Raw genomic sequence first — 9,928 nt, forward strand, 5'->3', positions numbered from 1 at the left:
CTCAAACTAAGTACTTTGATAGTGTGCTCTTGGAATCTACATCTGTTTCCTATTTGAACCAATTCCCCTTTGTCTTACCTTTTCTTGGGTGCTCTAATTGTAATTCTAGAACTTTTTACTATCCGATTTTCTTCCTTTTTACTGGCGCTTATATGACCTTAATGTGTTGCAAGCGCCATAAAACCCTTAAAAAAAAACTAAAAAAACACATGTGTGTGTCTTTGTAAGTCTTACAAAGGCACACACATGTGTATGTTTTTTTTGTTTGTTTTTAAGGGTTTTAAGTTCACAGTTGGCAGCAAAAATACAGGATAATAAACAGGTAAAAATATTGTAACATTAAGACAGTTTACTATCATAAATACTTTGTGAAAAGAAATGACTTCGGATGTTTATTTAAAACCATAGCACTGTTTTATAACTGGACAGCTGAGGGAAGCGAATTCCAAACAGTTAGAAAGCATGCTTTTTAAAAAATGTATTGGGAAGAGGCATGCTAAGTTTATCATGATAATCATGGACATTATCTTTCGAATAGGTAAGATTATCTAATGACATTTATTGCTGGCTACAGAGCCATAAGGGTCATTGAGCCAGAGTTTATTTCGGTGATGCCTCTGCCTAATGCTCACATGACCTTGTTGCTATGCCTGATAAGCTATTGGCAAAGATGCCTTTTTTTACTATTATATTATAGTATGAGTCCCGGGTTATTCAATCAACTAGTGAATAAATTGTTAGTTATAGTATATTTTACTAAAACTATCAATTTAAAAAATAGTATTATTGAACAATAACCACGAACTTAAATACTTGTCTATCAGTCAAAGCAATCAGCACTGTGCATCACTCACAGTTTAAACACAGGTTATTGAAAAAGTGCTTGCTGTCGTCGGGTGTTGCGATGCAATTCAGTCATCAGTTTTTCAAAATATTGTGAGGGGCTGATAAATTCTTCTACTTGGCACATACCTACTGAAGGTAGCTATGGGTTGACGAACTGCACAGAGAAATCCTTCTCAAACACATTTCGTGTTGCCTTTATGGGAATAAAAGATACTCCCCCAAACAAAGTTTCAGGGTAGCGATAGAAGTTCTACATTTGCATCGTTTCGGCATTTTGAGTAAACCCTTTATCTTTGTAAGTAGCACAATGAGAATTAAGGAATGTTTAACAGGCTTTTTTTATTGCCAGGAAATAGAGAGTGAGGTGGATGGAACTGGCTAACTAAATGGCAAAGAATATTCAAACTGGTCAATTCAAAACTTTACTGACAGCCAGAGGGTGGTTTTAGAATTGGTGTTATATGTTTGTTTGATTTAGTGAGGGATGTTATTCTGGCTGATTTATTTTGAACTTTTTGTAATGTTTATACACGTAGTGTATTCAAGGGTAGCCGACAAGAAGGGCGTTACAATAGTCAATTAATTCTACTAAAAACCAAAGAAGACATCAGCGTGTTAGATTTTTATCCATAAGGTGTCTTACTTTCCCAATATTTCTCAAATGGAAGTTGAAAGATTTGATTACTCCCATAGAGGGCAGGGAGGTACATACTGTGTCTTCTATCCCCTTATATTTTATCCAACAAGCTTTCTGTCTTTGTCTTGGAATGAGATTACTTGGTTTTTTTCCTGGCCCTCGTCGGAGTCCTGGCTGAGAGGGAAACAGTCAAATGCATAGTTATTGTTTTGGAAGATGATATTTTTTTCCTTGTAAATCATCTCTCTGTTATGTATTATTATATTTGTTATTTTTAATGTATAATGTAAGCATTTGAGTGTATTCCTCTTTGTTGGATTTTGTGCTTGTGTCCGGATAAGACTTATAGGTGATCTCAAACTGAGTACATTGGTGGTATGCTCTTGGAATCTACATCTGATCCCTATTTGTTCCCATTCCCCTTTGTCTTACTTTTTCTCAGGTGCTTTAATTGTAATTCTAGAACTTTTTACTATCCCATTTTCTTCCTTTTTACTGGCGCTGATATAACCTAAATGTGTTGCAAGCGCCGTAAAACCCTTAAAAACAAAACAAAAGATTTGATTACATTGGAAACATGGTCATTCATAGATAAATTGTTCTGGGTGAGCGAGGTTCCTGACCTCCCATAGTGGGCAGGGAGGTCCTTGCTGTGTCGACTATCCCCATGTGTCTTTTTTTCAATTGCTTTCTGTCTTTGTCTTGGAATGAGATTACTTGGTTTTGTCTTGGCCAGAGTCCTTGGCTGGGAGGGAAACAGTCGAAAGTATAGTTATAGTTTTGGGAGATGATATGTTTTCCTTGTAAATCATCTCCCTGTTAAGCACTGTATTATGTTTGGTTTACATATTATATATGATTTGTAAACATTTGAGTGTATTCCTCTTAGTGGGGACCTGTGTTTGTGTCTGGATGAGACTTTTAGGTGATCTCAAACTAAGTACACTGATAGTGTGTTTTTGGAATCTACATCTGTTTCCTATTTGAAACAATTCCCTTTTGTCTTACTTTTTCTTTTGTGCTTTAATTGTAATTCTAGAACTTTTTACTAAACCATTTTCCTCCTTTTTACTGGCGGTGATGTGACCTTTATGTGTTACAAGCGCCGTAAAACCCTCTAAAAACCAACAAAACATAAATTGTTATCCAATAAAACACCAAGGTTACAAACTAAACATGGGTTGATGAAATGTTGACATTTGTACCAGCAATGTCAATAGATTGGGATAACATTTGTGGTGTACCGTTCTTTCTTCCAAAATTAATAATTTCTGTATTATCTTCATTTAGTTTTAATTTGTTATCAGTCATCCAAACTTTGATCTTTTTTATGCATAGCATATCTCAATACTTTCGATTACATTATTTTCACTTAACGAAAGTGCGTGCTCCACTCACTTTTATGAATATCGGAGCTTAAGACACACTAACTCAAAAATACTTGGGATAGATTGTTTTTTTTTGTTTTTTTTTTTATTTTTTTTTTTTGTTTTTTTTTGTTGGTATGGATGTTTGTAGATATCGTATATTTTAAAGTAGCATTGCTTATTGTAAACGCGCCCCGAGGCTTAGACGAGAAACGCTATATAAATCTATTTTGTTACCATTGACTAAAAGAACTATGTCTACCAACACTTCAGTTCAGACGAATACGAGAGATCTTAATTGAAACATCCGTTTTTTTACACGGCGAGAAAGTAAACATCTGGAATGTTCCATCGATACCAAAATGAACTCACCGTATTATTATTATTATTATTATTATTATTATTATTATTATTATTATTATTATTATTATTATTATTATTATTATTATTATTATTATTATTATTATCATTATCATCATCAACATTATTATTATTATTATTATTATTATTATTATTATTATTATTATTATTATTATTATTATTATCATTATTATTATTATTATTATTATTATTATTATTATTATTATTATTATTATTTATTATTATTATTACTGGGTGGGGTTCCTACTTCCCATAGTGGGCAGGGAGGTACTTGCTGTGTCTTCTATCCCCTCTTATCTGTTTTCCAATAGCCTTCTGTCTTTGTCCTGGAGTGAGATTGCTTGGTTTTGTCCTGACCTTGGTCGGAGTCCTTGGCTGAGAGGGAAACAGTCGAATGCATAGTTATTGCCTTGGGAGATGATATTTTTTTCCTTGTAAATCATCTCTCTGTTATGTACTGTATTATGTTTTATTTACATGTTTTATTTGATTTGTTAACATTTGAGTGTATTCCTCTTAGTGGGGACCTGTGCTTGTGTCTGGATGAGACTTTTAGGTGATCTCAAACTAAGTACTTTGATGGTGTGCTCTTGGAATCTACATCTGTTTCCTATTTGAACAAATTCCCCTTTGTCTTACCTTTTCTTGGGTGCCTTAATTGAATTCTATTACTTTTTACTATCCCATTTCTTCCTTTTTACTGGCGCTGATATGACCTTAATGTGTTGCAAGCGCCGTAAAACCCTCAAAAACAAAAACAATTATTATTATTATTATTATTATTATTATTATTATTATTATTATTATTATTATTATTATTATTATTATTATTATTATTATTATTATTATTATTTTTTTATTATTATTATTATTATTATTATTATTATTATTATTATTATTATTATTATTATTATTATTATTATTACTATTATTATTATTATTACCATCATCATCATAATCATCATCATCAATGGGGATCCTGACTGTCACAGTAAAGGTTGTTCACAATTATCTTATTAAATTTTATTTTATTAAGAACTGAATTCATCTCACTCCAGTTATATTTCGGTAGGCTTAGATAAACTTTACCTTCTAATATTAGATCGTCTTTCCTTTTATAGCCTTCCCTCGAATTAATTTCTAATTAGTGAATACTTTTCGTTCTACATTCTGTCACGTAGCCACTTATTATAAAAGCTGATAGGTCTAACATTCGACACTCACTTTCTCTCCACAATCTATGCCGGACGGCCAGTCGCTCTATTCCTATATATATACTGGAAGATTTTTATCTTTTGGGACTTTGTAGATATTATATCTACACCATTAAGACGCCGGAGCTTTTAACTTTGATTGTATAATCTTCAAGGATCAAACCCAAGCCCGCTGTCAAAGGACTACACAATAACCTCTTACCAATTGCCTGGAAGTGGAATTTTACGAGTCCGATCCTGTTATCAGAGGAATAGATCATCCAAGCCCATCAACTGCCTGGAAACGTAAACTTACGAACCTGACAAATTATCATAAGTTACGTAAAATATTCATATCTCTATTTGTAACTGCCACGATCACTGTTTACCTCTTTTAATTAAATTTCATCATTATTTTTATTTCATTGTAAACAAATCGTTAATTGTTTTTCATTTACTGGGTGGGGATCCTGACCTCCCATAGCGGGCAGGGAGGTACATACTGTGTCTTCTATCCCCTTATATCTGTTATCCAACATGCTTTCTGTCTTTGTCTCGGAATGAGATTACTTGGTTTTGTCCTGGCACTGGCCGGAATCCTAGCTGGGAGGGAAACAGTCAAATGCAGTTATTGTTTTGGGAGATGATATTTTTTTCCTTGTAAATCATCTCTCTGTTATGTATTATTATTTTTATTTTGAATGTATAATGTGAGCATTTGAGTGTGTTCCTCTTTGTTGGATTTTGTGCTTGTGTCTGGATGAGACTTGTAGGTGATTTCAAACTAAGTACATTGGTGGTGTGCTCTTGGAATCTACATCTGATCCCTATTTGTTCTCAATTCCCCTTTGTCTTACTTTTTCTTGGGTGCTGTAATTGTAATTCTAGAACTTTTTACTATCCCATTTTCTTCCTTTTTACTGGCGCTGATATAACCTAAATGTGTTGCAAGCGCCGTAAAACCCTTAAAAACAAACAAACAATTTTTCATTTATAGTAACTAGTAAATTCTGGGGCCTCATTCTACATATATCTTTATGCATAGTCGAGTAGCTCTTTACTCACTTGAGACCATGACATTTTGGAGGGGACACATATAAAGAATTGAATTTATTTAGTTACATATATCTATTTCATCTAACTTTAAAGTTTAAATTGTAAAACTCTTAATTGCCCCACTTGATCATATTTTAATTGAACTCCCTATTTACAGGATTAATTTTTTTTTCTTTTTCATTTCTTCATTTAAATGGAATAGCAATTTATCCATTCATTCTTTCATTCAAATTGAATAGCATTTTATTGATTCATTCCTTCATTCATTTATAAATTATTCATTCATTCATTGTTCATTCATTTATTTATTCATTCATTCATTCATCCATTCATTCGTTTATTCACTCATTTATCCAATCATTCATACATTTATTCCTCCCTTCATTCTTTCATTCATACATTATCCATTCATTCATTCATCTATTCACTCAGTTTTTCATTCATTCATTCATTCCTTGTCCACTTTGTTATTACATCACTCATTTCATTTTGTTGTTTGCCTCATTCATGAATTGTTTTCAATATGTTTACATTCCATAACGATTCATTCACCTATCATCCAATCACTCAGTGTTGTGAACACATTTTGTAACTATTGTAAATCTTACGATATTTTATTGTTTTGTATTTCAGACATCACTGTTAAACACTCTTCAATGCCTAATTACAATTGTTGAACAACCATTGAACAAGAGAGAGGTCCCAGCCACGAACTGAGTTGGTAAATGTATCCTTCATTATTCTCTTTTACATGAGTTGGGCATCACATAGTAACTATAGACATCGTGATTTGTTTTGCATAGTGATTTGTTTTAAATGCATTTTTGGCATATTACTGTTACCGAAAACCACTTATATATTATGTTCTGAAAAGTGAGTCTTTAAAAACTAAATAATAATAAAAGGAGTCTACTAGCCGTCCTGTTATATTTAGTGATAGATAACTTGGGATTATTTTGGCATCCTACTATTGTTATCACACTCTAGTATATTAGCGTCATTGCGAATAATTGTACACAAACTAGCGACGAGTCACAAACATTGGTGATAAATTTTTCGTAGTAACATAGTTTAGAGTACACGCGATTGACACATTGTTATTGACACAAGTCATAATAACTCCGCATTGTATTGACACATTGCTTTATAAGATATAACGATAAAAGGCATCAAATTCAACATACATAATAAGTTGAAATAAGAGAGAGAGAGAGATTTCTAAAAATAGAACAGTTCATTCCAGTAAGTGTAAATAAATAAAACAGTCAGTAACAGTATCCTGTCAATATAATATATATAAAATATCGTAACTAATTTATTGCAACATGGAAGCATATAAAAGATACTTAAGTCTCGCAAAGGACTTAGAAATACCCCAGGAAAGAATATTTTCATGGTGCGAAGAGAAAATAAAAGAAGAAAAAGAAGAAAGAATTCGTAGAGAAGAAAATGAAGAAAGAATTCGTAGAGAAGAAAATGAAGAAAGAATACGTAGAGAAGAACGAGAAGAAAGAGTCCAAGAAAGGGAACTAAAAAGACAAATAGCTTTAGCAGAAGAAGAAACCAAAAGGACCCAAATGATGCTGGAAATTGAAAAAACAAAAACCGGTCATGAAAGAAAATATAATAATAGTGATGAATTTTTCGTGAAACTTCCACGCATGCCAACATACGATGAACGCTCAGACTGTCTAGAATCCTTCTTACACCGATTCGAAGTTCAGGCTAAAGGTTATCGTTGGCCAGAAAGCAAATGGGCCACAGCTTTGATTAACTGCTTATCTGGAGAACCGCTAAAAGTTTTCTATACCTTAACAACTGAAGATGCAGATGACTATGGTAAAATTAAAGACGCTCTACTAAAAAGATTTAGATTAACGGAAGATGGTTACCAGGAAAGGTTTCACACTGCAAAACCGGAAAGTGGAGAAGACTTTAATACATTCGTGAACCGAATTACTCAATTTCTAAATCGGTGGCTTGAGTTAGCAAACGTAAAACAAGACGACTTTGCAGGCCTTTACTTTCTCACGCTGAAGAATCGAATCTATCAAGCTTGCAACCCAGATTTAGTCGCATTCTTTAAAGAGAGAAAGCCAGAAAACTTGGACAAATTAAAAATCTACGCAGAAAACTTTAACAGCGCACATCCATTGACACCCCTTAGCAGAACATTGAAGGAACCATACTACGCTGCTGCTGCTCAGAGTCCAGGTACACCTAAAGTTCAGTACTCAAATAGAACGAGCCGATCAATCACTCGGAACACGCAAGTGAAACAAGATGATCATAGTAACAAACCATGGAACAAACAGTTCAATAGAGACCATAGCCGACCCTATCAAAACAAAACAAGAAATAGCACTGACAATAATACTGAGTATAAGAAAACCAACAAACCTATAATTAAATGTCAATATTGTGGAATGAAAGGCCACACAGCAGACAAATGTTACAAAATCGTGGGATATCCAAAAGAAACTGCAAATGCATCACTCCAAACAAGTGTAAACAATCAGACACGAGTAATGTCAGGAGAAAATATAAATGTGTATTGCGTGAAAGGTATGTCACTTTTAACACAAACTCACAAATCAGGATCGCTATTTTTTTGTGAAGGCAAAGCTAATGGAACTGATTGCAAAATATTGAGAGACACAGGATGCAGTACAGTAGGAATAAAAGCATCTTTGATCAATGACGAAGACAAAACTGGAAAAACGGTACAATGCATCACATTCAGTGGCACAGTCGAAACCTTTGAAACAGCTAACGTGTACATAGAAACCCCATACTATACAGGAATAGTGGAATGCTGTATACTTCCCAACCCCGTCGCTGATGTTATTGTTGGCAATATAAAAGGTCTTAAAGACAACCCAACAGATGTAAAAGAATGGTCATTAACCCAAGAAACAGCTTGTCTAGCAGAAACAAGAAAGATGACTAAGACAACAGAGAAGCCAATGACTATTTCTCTAGAACCACAACAATTTGACAGGAACACATTCATTGAAGAACAGAAAAAGGACCCGACTTTAACATCATATTTCAATATCGCAAACAAAGGGACGAAATCAAAAGTTGAATACATCATTGAAAAAGATATTCTGTTCAGGTTACATAGGAAAAGAAACAAAATAGCTAAACAACTGGTCACGCCGAGTATTTACAGAAACAAAATCCTTGGAATAGCGCACGATTCAATAACTTCTGGACATCTTGGGAGCTCTTCCACATTGAAGAGAATATCCGAGAATTTCACATGGCCTGGAATTACTAAAGACGTCCGAGAATATGTGAAATCGTGTGACACATGCCAAAGAAGAGTCGCAAAAGGCAGAATACCGAGATTGCCATTAGAGACAACCCCAGTTATTGAAAAAGTTTTTCAAAAAGTTGCAATTGACATTATAGGCCCTTTAACAAAATCAGATAGAAACCATACACACATACTAACACTAGTCGATTACGCAACCAGGTGGCCAGAAGCGATAGCATTGAAATCAACTACATCGGATCACATAGCTGAAGCATTGATGACAATTTTTACTAGAATAGGCATACCAAATGAGATACTGTCGGACAATGGACCCCAATTTACATCACATATGATGCATGAAACCATGAAACTCATGGGAATCCAACACTCATTCACAACTCCCTACCACCCCCAAGCAAATGGTCTTTGTGAAAGATTTAATGGCACTCTAAAGAATATGTTAAGAAAAGTGTCAGCAGAAAAACCAGATGATTGGGACAGATACTTACCAGCAATCCTATTTGCATATAGAGAAATACCCCAAGAATCTACAGGCTACTCCCCATTTGAGTTGATGTATGGACGATCACCTCGCGGCCCGATCAATATAGTAGCCGACATTTGTAAAGGGAATGAGGAGGACAATAACGAAATTATGTTTGCTTACGAATATGTAAGAAACCTGAAAGATAGAATAGAGGACACATGTAAGCTAGCACAGGAATCCGTCACTAAAAAAGCAGAGAAATACAAGGAATACTCTGATCGCAAAAGCAAATCGAGAAAATTTGAGATTGGTGACAACGTACTAATACTCTTACCCGATGACTCGAGTAAACTTTTAGCTACATGGAAAGGCCCATTCAAAATAACAGCAGTAAAATCTAATGTTAATTACGAGATTAAAATTAACAACACAACAAAGACATTCCATGCAAATATGCTAAAAAAGTATTTTGATAGAGACACAGTGTCGCAACCTATGTTTACTAATATCGAAGCTTCAAATGCAGGATTAATCATACCGTTGGTCATGGGACACAGACACCCGAGACAGAAAAACAAACAAAAATCGCACAATTGCAACCACCTAAGACAAAAAAAGAAGTACGCAAAGTACTTGGGCTCCTAAATTTTTACAGGAAATACATTTACAACTTCGCGCACATCGCGACACCGCTAACAA

Source organism: Berghia stephanieae, chromosome 2 (assembly GCF_034508935.2).
Source record: "Berghia stephanieae isolate SIO BIC M18660-M18661 chromosome 2, UCSD_Bste_1.3, whole genome shotgun sequence".
NCBI classification, from domain to species: Eukaryota; Metazoa; Mollusca; class Gastropoda; order Nudibranchia; family Aeolidiidae; genus Berghia; species Berghia stephanieae.